General features: G+C 36.7%; 1 long non-coding RNA gene across 1 annotated transcript in view; it reads left to right on the forward strand.

The window, feature by feature from the left end:
• The first annotated feature begins 3,692 nt into the window (after window positions 1–3,692).
• The window catches only part of LOC149261895 (uncharacterized), a 135,033-nt gene continuing 121,774 nt past the window's right edge, over window positions 3,693–16,951 (forward strand). Inside the window, exon 1 of the long non-coding RNA XR_016248680.1 lies at window positions 3,693–3,772. This is a non-coding gene — a long non-coding RNA (uncharacterized LOC149261895). The remainder of the gene's footprint in view (window positions 3,773–16,951) is intronic.

A 16,951-nucleotide genomic window follows, 5' to 3' on the forward strand; every position in this document is an offset into this window, starting at 1 on the left:
TTGGTGAAAATGGATTTGGGTTTGTCGCACAAGCCAGAAAACTTGATTGCTATTCAAGCTCAATGGGGCTTAGTGGCATAACTTCAGTATTACTATCAACTTCAGAATTGTTGGTAATCCCCCTTTAATCAAATGAGGTGGAGGAAATCATGTTGCAAGTCTCAACTCTTACCACTTCCACTAAATCAGATGGTGACAGTAGCATAAAAGTACCCATTAGGGAAGGATCTTTAAAGAGACCTACACCAACACTTTGAAGTGATAGTAGGGGTCTGTGTACCAACAAAATTCTTCTAGTAGCCTGAGAACTAGATGCAAAGAGGGCAAGCTGATCGATAACTGTGATTCCACCTTTATGAGGGAATACAATTGTATGAAAGTACATGGAAACCACATCAGCCATAGCATATACCCATGGCCTTCCCAGTAAAATGATGTAACCGAGGGGTCTGTCAACTACCTCAACCTCAACAGTAACTGTTTTCCCCCCTAGTTCAATTTGCAGGTTACTCAAAATCCCGCAAGACATATATGTCCATTTGTCGAAAACTTTTAACGTTGTTGGTGCTCATGACAACGATGGTGAACCAACTGTTTTCCAGCATCTCATAGACATAATGGAAGTAGATGCCCCCTCGTCAATAATAGTTCGATGAACATTCTTATTTAGAGCCTTTACTTGAGTTAGGAAAGTTAATTGTGCCGATAATTGTGGTGTATATCCCGCATGGTTAAAAACTACAAAATTGGAATCCATAGGGTATATTCCACCAATTGCTAACAATAAAGCCTACATTTGTCGACGCGTTTCGAACCAACAAGTGTGGTTCATCGTCAGGACAAGTTAAAAGTTTTGTCCTGACGATGAACCACACTTGTTGGTTCGAAACGTGTCGAAAAATGTCTGTCTACATGTGATTTACACCGAAGTTATTCTTTCAACTATTATGGATCACAAAAGCCTCAATTCAACTAATAAAGCCTACTTCTAGGAGGGTCAATTTTGTAACACCTCGAGTGTCGTAGCAGAAGGTGATTGAGAAAGGTCTTCTACAATGTTATAGTTCTGAGCAACTCGAGCTCGAGGGTTAAATGTCGATTTATGCAAAACTCCCTTTGGTGGTTTTATTGTCAATTCTGGTGCAATAGGTGGTGGAATATTTTTAGATGAAGACGAAGTCGAAGGATTAGGTTGATTAGTGGCGTAATTATTCGACGATGATGGTGGATTTCCATAATCTTTATTTCTTATTGACACCAAAACTTTGTTTTGAGGCTTTGTAATGGACAACATAAGTACTTGGGATGTGGAAGCATGGTCTGTCACAACCAAATGTGTCTCCAAGTTTGGAAATGGATCGGTCGACACTACCGATGTGTTAGAAGTCTTTAGAAGCTTAGAGACTTCTGAGAGGTGTGGACAATCTCTTGTGAAATGCTCGTCATTACAGATTAGACATGGATAACGAGGATTCCTTGCCAAACTAGAGGAATTAGATGATTTCTCTTTAGGAGGATTATCTTGTTTTTTCTTGTTTTTCCCCTTCTTCTTGCCTCCTGGTTGCTTTTTATTTTTTCCTTTGTCAGATGACACGACATTGACTTCGGAAGCAAGAGCATTTTCTGATGCATTGGAAGTTTGATTGGAAATGGAAAGTGTTTGACCAAATGTTCTACCTATCATTTGCGTGCTCAAAGAACCAATCACACCATTGCTGGCATAAGAGTCCTTACTCGATTGTGGAGGAGGAAGAATAGTGAAAGTTGGTGAGGGTGCATTTGGAATCTTTTCATAGAGCGTGCCAGATTGTGTACAAATCAAATCCAAATATTGGGCACGAGCAATTACTTGCTCGTCTATGACAACTCCAGCTTTCCCCACATCCTCGGTGATTGATGGCAATAAGGATTTTATAAACCACTCAACCAAAATATGATTAGGAACATAAGCCTTAACCATTCAACAATGATGCCGCCACTCAAGAATATGATCTGATATATGAGTAGTAGTAGTCTATTTAAAGTTGGTTAGGAGTTTTGTTCCAGTCTCATATCTGATAGGTAACTAGAATTGGGTCATAAATGTGGTGGCTAAAGTCGTAAAGTTGTCGAAAGAAGCTCATGGTACCTCAATGTACCACTTCGCAGCCGGACTAGTAAGCGTTCTTTGGAAATATGGAGTCTAACTGAGTCATCATTTAAGGAGTTTGATGAACACCACAAATGAAAAGTCATGACATGATTTGATGAGTCTTCTCTGGGATTTCCATTGAATTTCGAAATGTCAAAGGGTAACTTATGTAGAATTACTAGCCACCAAGGTGCATATAAAATTTGATCCTTAGTGAGCCGGTTTAAATCTAGTAATTAAAGAGTTGCTACAAATGGCAACTTTTGATTCAAGCCAGGTTGAGCATACCTAGGATATGATGGTATCACCTGAGCAATAGGTCTTTGCATACCAACATAGGGCATCTACATTTGGTAACCTTGATAAGGTGGTTGTTGAACAAATCCGGCATAAGGTGGTTGTTGATAACCAGGTTGAATTTGCAGTTGTCCATAACCAGCAAAGCCTTGTTGACCAGGACCTTGGTAAGCTCGGTATTGTCCAAACCCAGGTTGAGCTTGTTGGGCAGGTCCAAATTGGGGTTGGAATTGCTAGAATTGAGGCTATTGATATTGGGGCTACCACGGTTGTTGAATCAACTATTGGTGTTGTTGGTACAACCGTTGTTGATTTAATGGTTGTTTTTGCCCAAGTTGTGAATAAACTATACTAGTGTAAGCCTGAGTCACTCTAGATAAAGGTATATTAACCTGACGTTGTTGGACCTTGGACACAAGCAGTTATTGTACAACAGTGTTACAGATCCATTTGGGCACATCAACCCCGACCTACATATCAGTACTATTAGGGGCCATCAAACCCTAATTTAGTTGTTACATGCCCTAAAGAAGTCAACCATCAAAATGCCTAGCTTCCCAAGAAGTTCCATGACTGAAATCATCCAAAAACTGCCTCTAAGAAGATCAGAACAGGAAGGCCTTCGTTAGGGTGTGTTGCAATGCAGTCCAAACACTGTTAGGGTGCTATGCAGCACACTTGAGCCCTCTTTGGCCTGTGCTGGGCGAATTTGAGTGAAATTTCATCAGGGTTTGGGAATATTCTTATCCATTGGATGCATCTAGAAGTTTCCCAAGTTTATCTACTCCTTTGAGCTTGAATTTGGATGAGGTAGGGAGTTAAGGAACATCAATCCATTTATCCATTCCTCCATGGAACTAAATCCTAAGTTTGGGAGGGCATTCATTACCACCATTTATGGCATAACTTCCTTCATTCACCTATAAAAAGACCACTCATCTAAGTGACCAGGGGTTGGAAATCATTAAATTATAGGGAGATGCTATTAGTATGATATTTGAGTTGATTTCAAGTTTTGTAATGATGTCAAAATGTCTTGCTTGTTATGAGGAGAGGATGGGATTGAACTGGAGGAGTGATGCTAAATCGAGCAAATTGGGTTGTAAGTCTTCCTTTTACTCATAAATTGTTCAAATATTTTTCCATATGCTCATGTTATTCATTGATGCTTTCATATGTGTATCATGTACTTGATTCCATGCTATGTTTAATCAATAGATCATTATCATATGTTTTCATCAGTTTTTGTCCTCTGTCTGTGTGCAGGTACTCTTCAAGCAGATTAAGTATGGAAAGGAGCGAAAAAATTGGTCAAGGGAGATAAGGAGTAAGCAAAAGCTACAGGTAGGCTTCTTTACCTCTTATTTAATCTATTGGTCATAGAAAAAGTAGAGAATGCTTTGCACTATTGTTTTAGACTTAGCTACTAGTCTAGGGGTTTAAGCATTTATCCATAGACACTAAAACTTCCCAAAACAAACAGCTTGAGAAACTTGGGCCTCTTGACCTGAAACTTATGGTTGCAAGGTAGAAGGACCAGCTTGTATAGGTTGAGATACAATTGTTTGAACTTGTGACTGTGGCACACTAGTAACAACAAGTGTAGTAGGAATAACTGACATAGTTTTCATTGGTTGTGTTGGATACACAAGCCTTGGTTGAACTGGCATTGTTGGCTGCCATTGAAAGACTTGCATTCTAGGTTGACCTGAATACAGTGAGATGCTAACATAAGATGGTCCTTCAGGATATGGAGGATAAGGTGAATAAGCATATTGCTCTCCATATGGTGGCAATCCAATATGTAATGGATACATAGGTCGTTGTTGACTAGATTGCCCAGTTTGATATTGATATGCAGGATCAAACTGTTGAGTTCCCATAAATGAAGAACCAGGTAAAATTCTGGTTGAGTACATGGGTGAAGACCATGGTGTAGAAGCAACCCATGAGTGGGTTCCAGATAAAGATTGGTAACCAACTGGGACGAATGATTCACCATATAGGTGTGACTCAGGAGTAGTAGAAAACATCCAAGAGGTTGCGATAGAAGATTATGCCACAGCCGCATCAGATGATACAGTATGGGATGTTGATAGTTGTTCAGCCATAGTTAATTGAACCAACAGATGTCCTAAAGAATCAATGGGTACTTGAAAAGAACCAGGATCAAAAGGAGTAGTAAAATGAGGAGTATGAGGGTAAAGATAAAGCCTGATTCCAAAATGGAATGGGGTTCCAGGTGTAGTATCTTCTTCAAATTCTTCCTCAAAAACAATTAAACGAGGTGGAAGAACTTCACCGTCTGGTCCGTAATAGAATTTTGGTGTTGAAAAAGTGGAAGTTTCAATAGTTACTGATGTCTGAGGGTTAACCAATTGATTTTCTTTCAGTAAAGTAACAACTTCTAAATGTTCAAATTCGAAGTCCATATGTTCCAATAAAAGAGCAACAATTTCAGAGAAAGGTTCCTGAACAACTTCATGTTCAGAAGTAACTTCTGATTGAACTGTGATAGGTTCTGGATTAAGTTTTGGTTGAACTGATTCAAGTTCAGAAGTAATTTCTTGTTGAGAAACTTCAAGTTGTGGATCAACTTGTTGTTGAACAATTTCGGTTACCATTTCACTAATATCAGTTATAATGTCCTCAGGTAATTGTGAAACTTATTCTTCAATAACAGATGTACCAGAAATAGTTGGAGTAACTAGAGTCTCAGTACTTACCGAAATGGATTATTCTGGTAATTCAGATGAAGAACTAGGAGTTTTTTATGTACTTGACTCAGTTAAGCGAGATCACTTTGATCGAATAGATGTATCTTCTAGTGGAAAAGGTGGTTTACCCGCTGCTCTCCACGAACGATGGGGTAAGGGTTGATGTTCCTCCATGATTGTTGATTAATTTTATTACAAAAAAGAAATAAACAAAAAGGGGTAAGCTAGGCAAAAGGTTTACCAAGCAACTGTGAACTGCATAATACCTCCTGGCGAACCAAGAAGTACGGGAAGGGAATCTCCCTAAATGCTGTGTTCGGTGTATCACAGTGTACAAGGTGGCTGAATCGGTTACCTAAGGATGGATAGCAACCTAGTGTTGTCCTCCCGTATATACCCGAAAGTATGTGGAGGCCCAATCTGTATAAGCATTGTCTAATGCAAAACCGTACAATGAGAGCATTCCCATATACTTTACATATTATAACACTGCCATATATACCTGAAGTTACATGGACGAGCTACAATATACTCACGTACGTGGAATGAGGTATCACACTCGGGATGTATTGCAGACAAGTTAGTAACAACAACTTTGTTTTACGATGCCGGAACACATCTCTAGCCTAGAACCACTAAATGTTTTTCGTTAGATGACAATACTCCATTAGGTAGATTGAGGTTAATTTTAAGTTGATCTTGCTTACGAATTTGCCTTTCAAGTTCACCACGTGATGTATTTTGAAATTCCTAGGAATGCAACTATTATGATAAGCATTCTTTCCATTCAATTTAACAATGAAAATCTTAGCTAATAGTGATAGAGCAATCAGATTTCTTTCGATCAAAGAGCAAAGAGCACAATCTAATGTAATTTCCCTAAACTATTCCTATGAGCACCCACAAACTTTTTCAATGCAAAATGCATGTATTTATTTTTGATTTCCTTAATGTGAATATGAATAAAAAGGAAACTAATGCACATACAATCAATCAATATTTAACAAGAACGAAGACTTTACGACAGTTCTGTTTCGAAGGAAAAGAATACTTTTACGACACTTTCTTTTGAACAAAGATTAATCGACTATAATCTAACTTTGACTATGGATCTATAATGACAAATAAAAAATTAAAGAAACATTAATCAACCAAGTCAAAGTAGGGCAAGCAAAGGAGACATAAACTTATTTTCTGAGACATGACATTCATTGATCAATAAAAAAAAAATCAAACAGAAGAAAGTTGGTAAAAACTCAATCCAAAGGTGGGAAACTGACCCTAGGAAGATCAGTGTAGCCATGAATGGGAGATAGTGTGCTTCAAAGCACTATCCCTAAGCCAAGGGTGCTTTGCAACACACTGTGTCCCTCACAAGCCTGCGCTGGTGACAGTGAGCCATTTTAAGAAGCAATTTGACACAGTTTTTGACCAAAATTCAATGCAAAAGAGCTGAAAAAACACAAGTAGGGTCTGTAAGAGTGTCATAGGAGGTGGATAAGCTACTAGGAAGGATGATCTTCCCCAGTATGGTCGCCAATTTGTTTTGGATAATTTCTAGAACAACAGTTTAAAACACTTTAGCCTTTTCCTATAAGCAATAGATAAGACAAAGAAGATGAGAAGACCTACTTGTAGTCCTGCTTTCCTCTTGTCTCCTTTGTATCGATCATGTTTCTCCTTCCTGTACTTAACACACTTTAGAAGTACCTGTAAACATCAACAGAATATAAAGAACTGATCAAAGAAAAATATCTATTGAATACAAGTAAATGGAATCAGATTCATTCACACCTATAGGCATCATATAACAAGATAAGCATATGGAAAAATGTTCAAATACTTTATTGAATAGAAGAAGGAATTAAAACCATCAAGTTTGATTCGAAGTCACTCCCCCAGCTTGGATCCAAACCACATCACATCAAAAACATGACAAACTTGTAGCATAACAATACTTGTCTCAAAGTCAATTCTCATAGCAACATTATCTCCTTACAATTCAACATAGTGTAGCCCCTTGATCCCTTAGATGAGTGCTCAATTTATAGGAAGATGAAGGAGGTTATGTCATAAATGGAGGTATTAAATGGCCTTCCATACTTAGAATTAGTTCCATGGAGGAAGGGATGAGAGAATATGATGCATATTAACTCATTCCTCATCCATTTCCGAGCTCGTAGGAGTTGATAAGTGAGGGAAACTTCTAGATGACTCCAAGAGATAAGAATATTCCCCAAACCCTATGTGAATTTCACTCGATCTCACCCAACGCAGGTGAAAGAGGGCCTAAGTGCTCTTCAGAGCACCCTGGCATGGACTCAACTTCTCTACAGCACACCCTTACATGGGTCTACCTGTGCTGGTCCCTTTAGATGTCATTTTAGGATGTCTTCAAGTCATGAAATTGTTTGGGAAGGAGGCATTTAAAAGGGTGACTTGTTTAGGTCATGTAGCAACTGAAATTAGGGTTTGATGAGCCCTAAAACACTCATCTAGTTGATGGGAGTGATGTGCCCAAATGGATCTGTAACACCCCTTAAAGTCTCTCTTTGCTAATATATAACCAAAATTCATCTCCAACTTGAAATTTATGATTGACATGGTGTTTTTCATGCATTGCCTTATAGCTGCTTTGACTTCTTTCAAGTTGTTCTTGCACTATGTGATGTATCAACTAAATTTTGTCAATGAACTTCCTTGCCTTATCAATGTCACTATGACCATCGATGGTGACATTTTTCTCAAAGATGAAGTCCAATGGCGATCTTGGAAAATACGCAAAACATGCCTCAAATGGAGATTTTTTTGTGGAAGAATGCTTTGCCCTATTGTATGCATGTTGTATGTAATGCAACTATTCATCCCACAACTTGGGATGTGTGATGCAATATCCTTTAAGAAGATGAATGATTGTCCTGTTTACCACCTCGGTTTGTCCATCTATTTGCAGATGAAAGGTTGTAGTCTTCTTCAAATTAGTGTCCATCATGTCCCACAAATTTGATGAAAAATTACCAACAAATCGAGAATCTCTATCACTTACAATGGAAGTAGGAAGACGAAAATGAACCCAAATATTTTGGAAGAAAGATGAGTTATTTGTTCAATTGTAATTTTCTTTTTACATGGCGTTAGTATACACATCTTGCTGAACCTATCTACAACTACATACAAGTAATCATGACCTTTCCTTAACAATGGAAGTCCTCTTACAAAATCCATTGAGATACTCTCCCATGGATGTGAAGGTATCGAAGTGGAGTGTATAATGCTAGTTTCCTATTGCTAAGCTTACTTGTTGCACATAAAGAACATTCTCTAATGAAATGAGATACACTAACAAACATGTGTGGCCAGTGACAATACCTTTTGAAATTCACTACTATCTTGCCTACACCAAAATGTCCAGCAATCAATGAAGCATGTGCCTCCCTTACGATATTGTAGTTCATTCTTGTTTTCCTTTTCCCTTAATTCTTCACTAGGAATCATCGTTCCAAGAAGCATTAAGGCCCTCTTTATACAAGTGTAGCCATTTTCCTGAAAGTCGTAGATCCCAATTCCAATGGTTGGTTTATCCGCCATGATATCCACAAGATTTAGGGCCTTCTCCTCCTCTCAAATTGGAGGGAAAACACCCTTTTATAAGAAAACCAATAGTTTTCCTGTTGCACATTGTGACCAAATCGTAGCTCAGTTTGATGAACCATCAACACCATTAGAAAGCTCTCATCAAGTACTATAATGGGTCTTCCTTATTTTTTGATAATTTAACACTTCACCAAGGAGTCATTTGTCCAAGAAAGGTCACTTTTTCGCCTCTCAAAATCGAATTTCATCATGAAGCGACACTTGTACTTTGAGGTCCACCTCCTCTTAATACTTGTCATACCATATGCTGACTTTCATCATGAGTAACCATCACTTACTCATGTTTTCATGGTCCCCATCGGGCCTAGTCTATGTGGCAGCGTGATTGAGTCACCCTTGTTCATAGCATTCGCGATGAGTCACCCTGGCATTCTTGAAGTCTATTTCATGTCCCATCATATCATGTCACAATATTCCATCCATATTTTCATACCATCCACCCCGTGTTGCCCATTTCAGCCTCCAGTCATATTTTCCCCATCCCCTCCAGAGTTGAGTCAGTTGTTGCCAGGTCAACCATGCACTTTATGCTCTGACAAGGGTAGTCGTCTGTTTCTCCATCAATCACATTTCCCCATTATCCCTAGTGTCATTCCATCATTCACATTACTACTTTCCCTCATTCTTTAGTTGAGGATACTCATTGCCTCATATATCATGGGACTTATTCTGTCAACATCAGCTCAATTATTCCAGAAGAATGGTCTAGAAGGTGATGTATCTCAGTTCCAACTTCCATTATTGCTCGACACCTTGGATCAAGCAAAGGGTCTCATTATTACCCTTTGACTTGTTCATTTCATGTGTGTGATCCATGCACTTGATGGTCCAGTGATGTAGCAAATTGTACCAGTGATTCCTAGGTGTGTGTGAGATGTTTCGGACCTCATGAGGGGGTGGCCCTTTAGGTAGCCCCCCACATGCCCGGATGCATACCTACTATGTTACAGCCTCAGATGCAGTTCTGTAGAGTTGATGGGTTTCGTTTATAGCAATCGTAGTGTTCATAGCATGCACATCTCCTCCAGATGGTCCATTCAGTTTTGTAGAGCCCTTCCTTATTCAGTAGGGCTTCTCTGGTTGTTCTACCCTGACTCCCACCCATTTTTGAGGGAATGGGATTTGTATCTCATTTACTCAGATATTATTCTATTCAGTCCTGGCTAATGTTTTTTCTAGGTGCATTATGTATATGGGTCACATTGTATTATTTTCTGCCTTTGTTACGCCAACATGTCATGTACCATTCAACATGTACTTCATTGCTTAGTTTTATATTTCTGGGTGAACCATTATTTTTGTACTAAGTTATCTTGGTGGGTATGGGTATGCCTCCCCACCTCGGTGAGGTCCGGTACCACAACTTAAAAGGAGACTTGCATTAGTCTCACCCCCTCTTTCCCTATCCTATTTCAATTCAGCTTGATTGGTCTCTCTCTCTCTCTCTCTGACTCCTCTGTGTTATCTAAGTGATTGTGTCTTTACAACGTACTTCGGTCATATGTTGTGCTCCTAACACTTGTATGTTGGGGGGCAATCTATTATCACCAAAAAAATGATCATATAGCCTAATTTACTAGATGGATCAAAGTACACCATGTAAAGGCAATTTTACCATAGTAAAATTGCTTTCACTGTGAAAAAATATCTAATAAACCACCTTTTTTAACTAATTTATAGTTAAACCCATGAAGAATAATTAAATAAATCACTATTTATTTGATTTTCTTCTAGGAATAATTAATTAAACCATTGTTTTATTATTATTCCTTGTCAAATTTGACCCAATCATGAAAAATAAACAGATAAATCATTATTTATCTTATTTTTCTCTAAGAATAATTAATTAATCACTAATTAATTATTATTCTTTGTTAAATTTGACTAAATCCCTTAGGAATAATTAAATAAATCCTTATTTGTTTATTATTTCTTAACTAATTCCTTGAGATGATAAATAAATCATTTATTTATTTATTATTTCTAAATAAAAGTTTAAATACTTTTTCCCTCCTAAACAAATATAATAAAATATTCCAAGTGGTTATTCCAAGAATGGGATCAATAATATTTTATTATTGCTCATTATTCGAGGATAACTCAATATTTTGTTATAAATAGAAGGGTTTTCCATTCATTATTCACTTTTTATTATTTTCATTGTTGCACTCACTATTGTAACTTTGATTATTTTCATTGTCACACACCATATTTTTGTTGGGTTTACATATTATAGAGGAGAGAGACTCTACACAAGCTGAAGACGTTTGAGGATAGCCAAGAACCCATCCCATAGAGGGGGACTGATAACATTTATTTTTTCTCTTCATAGGTGCTATAATAAAATTATTCTTTACATATCTGGTTTCCATTGGATGATTGGAGTTATTACTCTTTCTTTTTGTTGTTCAAGTATGATTGTGGCATAGACCCAGACTTTGGCAGGTTTTGTTTCTATCAGTTGCTGCAGATCTACAATGTTTAGTAGCCATTTATATTGTTGAGATTGTTTGTCATCCACAATATTAAGTGGGTTATTTTTCTACATATTTGAGAGGGAAACACTACAACAACCTATTTAGGGATTACATAGCCATTATCACCAATCCTTAGTTATTCAAATATCCTCACTAATATTGTCACTAAGGGTTGTGACACTGCAATTGAATAGAGAAGTTGGTATCAAGCTAATGGGTGGGTTATAACTATATATAACCTTCTAACAAGGACAGGAGAAGAAAAAAAAGAGAGAAAAAGAAAGAGATAACTACCTGATTCTTGTAACCATACTCAAGAGTTAGGTAACCTAGTAATCTCTCCCTGTTAGAAAAGGGGGTTTGTTACAAGTGGTGTCACTGCTCTCAATTTCAACACTAGGACTTAATGGGCGTATTGTGAAATGAATAAGGATTAAGGGGATGATTGTGTTGGTGTGGAGTCTGGTTATCTTTCTGAATGTTCATAGTTTTTTGTTTAGCCACATTGAATCCTTATTCATAATGGGGAGGCAACGCCACCCATTTAATCACTGTTAGGGGGGTTTAAGGAGGCAATGCCAAAATTTATGGGCCCCCCTACGTGGGGCTACAGGGGCAGTGCCCCCGAAGCTAAAAATTAATGAAAATATAAATTGTAAAATATTGTAATTTCGTAGTAAATCTAGGTTGTTCATTAGGTGGATGATCCGATGGTAGAAGTTATGTTAATTTAGGGTTTTTTCCCTGGAAGGCAACCCTTGGTTTATATGAGGGAATTGTATTACATATGTATGATTATTCTGAGTGAGAGAGAGAGGAAGTAGTGTGAGAGAAAAGAGGAAATTACAATTGATTTATTGTAGGTTGTATCTCTTCATTTTGTTGGATAATATAAAAGGAATGATAGGTTGTTTCTTCGTGGATGTAGCCCAAATTGGCCGAACCATGTATGTCTATGTATCTCTTGGTTTTTGTGTTTTTGTGTTTAATTTTATGCAATATTTTATGTGTTCCACTACTCCGTTAAATAATTTCTAACAACTGGTATCAAATACGAAGGTTTATTTGGATGATAAACTCGCAGGAGAGAAGAGTTGCTAGTTCGAGTGGGAGTAATGGTGGAAGATACTAGGTTTAGGATCGAGAAATTAAAAAAAATATCAGTTGTGAAAGATGTAGATGGAAGTTTATCTATATCGAAAATATTTGTACTTACCATTGAGTGGAAAATCAAAGAAGTTGGAGAGTATGACGGAAGAAGAATGGTAGATTCTCAACAGAAAGGCACTAGGAACAATATGTTTGTGTCTGGCAACATCAGTGGCATTCAACATTTCAAAGGAAACAAAACAAAAGGTTTAATGATGGAATTGGCCAAAATATATGAAAAACCCTCGGCCTCAAATAAGGTATTTCTTATGAAGCGTCTATTTAATATGAAGATGTCAGAAGGTGTATCTATTTTTAGTCATTTAAATGAATTTAACATGGCTACCAATCAGTTAAATTCTGTAGGAGTAAATTTTGATGATGATGATAGGGCTCTGTTACTTTTGCTGTCATTAACAAAAAGTTGGAATGGCCTGCTTATGGCTATTAGTAACTCTATCTTTGGATCTATTGCTTTATAGTTTGATGATGTTTTTGGTGCCATCCTTAGCAAGGAAATGCAACATAAAAGCTCTAGTGAGATATTAGCTAATGCTATGAATGAAGAGACTAGGGGAAATAAATGGAAAGAGGAAGGAGCCTAGGAAATTGCGATAAGTCAAGAAAAGGAAGATCCAAATCTAGATGAAGGATAGTGTGTTGAAAATGTGGGAGGAAAGGACACCAAAGAAAGGTTGTAAATATTGAAAGGGAAAAGAAGGAGATGGACAACAATAGAACAATCATGAAGGGAATGTGGTAGGTGATGTGTTGAAATATGCTTTGATTATTTCATTAGAGAATATTATTGATGCCTGGGTGGTATATTTAGGGGCCTCATTCCCTGCCACACCCAATAGGAAACGTTTTCATGACTATGTTCAAGGAGATTTTGGATAAGTTCATTTGCATGATGATAAACCATATAAAATTGTTGGAATGGGTAAGGTTTTAACAAAGCAATAGAATCAAAACCAATGGCTATTGAAGGAGGTAAGGAATATTCCATACCTAAAGAAAAATCTAATTTCAATAGGGTAGTTGGGATTTCAAGGTTGTGTAACTACTTTTACCAACAAAACCTGGAAATTCACTAAAGGAGCACTGATAATAGAAAAGGGAGAAAAGGTTGGTACATTGTATTTATGCAATAATATTTCTAATTCTGTTAATTATTTAACCTCCATAGGAGCAAATATGACACTTTATATATCCCCTACAATAAGGGTTTGAGCTCACACTTGTAGCCCTCGTAGATCGGTGACGGGTGTTAGGTTCATTGCAGAAAATTTTTGCTCCAACCAGGTGATCTTGTCCCCTACACTAAATATACTACCTACACACATGCATCACCAAACATAGATGACAAATATCCTTCCACAAAATACTGTTAGCTCAAATAAACATTAACATGTATAATCAACCTGAAGAATAGATTTATAGGAAAGGAACATGTAATTTCATTAATCATAAACAAAATGGTACAATTATACCTTCAACAGATGAGATCATCTCCTTAAACTTGTAGCATGGTATGCTCTCCCAATAGAGTAGAGTGAGAAGGAGATGCAAATTATTCACTCAAGAAAATTTTTGTTAGGTTTGAACCATGTTTATTTGGATTTATGTGAAAAATTGTTTATGGAAAATAGAAGAGATTCATATTTATTAGAGTTGGGAAGGAAAATAAGAGTGAAAAATTAGATCTTTTTCATACATATGTATGGGGACCTTCTTAGGTATCATCTCTCTGTGTCTCTCTATTATTTTACTTTATTGACGATGCAACTAGGAAAACCTATATTTATTGTATCTTAAATAAATATGATGTATTTGATACTTTCAAAAAATTGAAATATTTGGTTGAGAATGAGGCAAGAAAGAGTTTATATTGTCTCAGATCAGAAAATGGAGGTGAATACTGCAAAAAAGAGTTTGATAACTATTGTTTAGAGCATGGAATTCACAGAGAGAAGATAGTTCCAAGAACACCACAGGAAAATGGTGCGTCAGAAAGGATGAACATGACAATCATGGAGTGTGCAAGGTGCATGAGATTGCATGAAGTATTTCCCTTACAATTTTGGGCAGATGTTGTAGATATTGATGTCATCTATTAAATAGAGGGTCTTCAAGTTCCTTGGATGGTGGTATTCTAGAGGAGGCATGGATAGGTAGAAAGGTAAACTACTCATTTTTAAATAATTTCAGTTGTGAAGCATTTATCCACAACAATAAAGAAAACAGAACAAAACCTAAGGCAAAATCAAAGAAATGTACCTTTATTGGATATGGTGTAAATGATTTTGGTTATCACTTATATGAATATGAAAATCACAAAATCATTGGGAGCAAAGAAGTAATATTGAATGAAAAGGTCTTGTATAAGAATCAAATGCAAGGAAAACAACATGAAAAAATAAAATAAAGAATACGCAGTTCTTGATGAGAAAAAAAAAAAAAAAAAAAAACTAAAGGTTCCTGAAAATCATAATGATCAACAACCACAACAACAACATGCACCTCAAACACCTGAAAGTGGTGTTAGAATATCTACCAGGATAATTAGACCCCGTGAACAATACTCGCCTTCATCATATTATGTATTGTTGATTGATTCCAGTGAACCAGAAAGATATGGAGAAGAAATGCAGGTAGAAACCAAGAGGAAGTGGGAGCAAGTCATGGAAGAAGAGATGGAATCTTTGATACATAACCAAACTTGTGACTTAGTCAAGAGTCCTATAGGTAAAAAAAAATCTAGAATAAATGGATTTATAGGTTGAAGGAAGAAGATGGAGGTAAAAAGAGGTATAAGACTAGACTTGTGGTGAAGGGGTTTGCACAAAAGAAATATATACTTCGATGAAATTTTTTCTCCTAATGTTAAAATGAATTCAATCAGAACTATTTTATGTCTAGTGGCAATAGAATTTTTGCATCTTGAGAAACTAGATGTAAATACAAATTTTCTCCATGGGGATTTGGAGGAAGAAATATATATGCAGCACCACAATGGTATGAGGTCAAAGGAAAGGAGAAGTTAGTGTGCAAATTGAAGAAGATCTTGTATGGCTTAAAGTAGACCCTAAGGTAGTGGTATCTAAAATTTGTCAGGTTTATGTCTAAACAAGGTTATAATAGATGTCACTCTAACCATTGTTTTTATATTAAAAACAAAAATGATGGAAGTTATATTATATTGTTATTATATGTAGATGACATGCTTATTGTAGGGTCTAACATGCAAGAAATAGATGTGCTCAAAGGAAAATTGGAAATTTCATCTGTAATGAAGGATTTGGTTGTTGCAAAACAAATCCTTGGTATGACAATAACTAGAGATGGGAAAAAAATCAAATTAACATTGTCTCAAAGTGAGTACATAGAAAAGGTGTTGGAAAAATTTAATATGCAGAATGCAAACCCAGTTAGTACACCTTTTGACTAGCCATTTCAAGCTAGGTAAGGAGATGTGTCCCAAGACTCAGGAAGAGATGGATTATATGTGTAAATTTCCATATGCATCAACAGTTGAAAGCTTAATATATGAAATGGTATGTACAAAGCTTGATATTACACATGCAGTGGGAATTGTAAGCAGGTATATGAAAAATATAGAAAAAGAGCATTGGATGACAATAAAGCAGATTCTCAAGTATTTGTGAGGTACCACAAATCAAACATTATGCTTTGGTGGTTCAAACACTGCTCTACATGGATATGTTGATGTAGATATGGAAGATGATAGAGATAACAGGAGGAGCACCACATGGTATATGTTTACTGTAGGTGGAAGAATTTTCAGTTGGGTTTCAAATTGAAAAACATTGTTGCACTTTCAACAATAGAAAAAAGGTATATTTCTACTACAGAGGCTAGTAAATAAATGATTTGGTTACAAATTTTTATGGATGAATTGGGCAAGAAGAAGGAGATGGGAAGGTTATACAGTGACAACCAGAGTGCCATTAATCTTACAAAGTACTTAGCATTTCATTCCAAGACTAAACATATACATCTCAAATAACATTTCATATGGTCAGTGTTGGAAGATGGATAGTTGAAGCTGGAAAAGAAACACACTAGCCAGAATCCTACAAATATGTTAACAAAAGTTGTAACCAAGGAGAAACTGTGATTTTGCTAAGTTTCAATTGGTCTTCAAGTATGATGTTGAAGATGAGAAACTGTTAGGTCCAAGTGGAGTCATTATTCAACAAGTGAAGCAACAATGGAATTTATATAATAATTCTCCAAGTGTGAGATTATTGGGTGTGGAGCATGATTATATTCCTAATTGTTCAAAGGTTTTTTGTCTCAGTCATGTTGGATCCCTATTCCTAATGGGGCAGAAACACTTCCCGTTTAATAACCATTAGGGGGGTCTGGGGGGGGAGGGGCAATGAATTTTATGAGCCTCCCTCTGGTGGGGGTTTGGGGTAGCACCCTCAAAGATAAAAATAGATGAACATTTGCCTTGTAAAATATTGTAATTTCATAGTCAATCTGGGACATTCATTAGG

Source organism: Pinus tabuliformis, chromosome 6 (assembly GCF_031772625.1).
Source record: "Pinus tabuliformis cultivar Carrire ecotype Pingquan chromosome 6, CPIR1, whole genome shotgun sequence".
Classification (NCBI taxonomy): Eukaryota; Viridiplantae; Streptophyta; class Pinopsida; order Pinales; family Pinaceae; genus Pinus; species Pinus tabuliformis.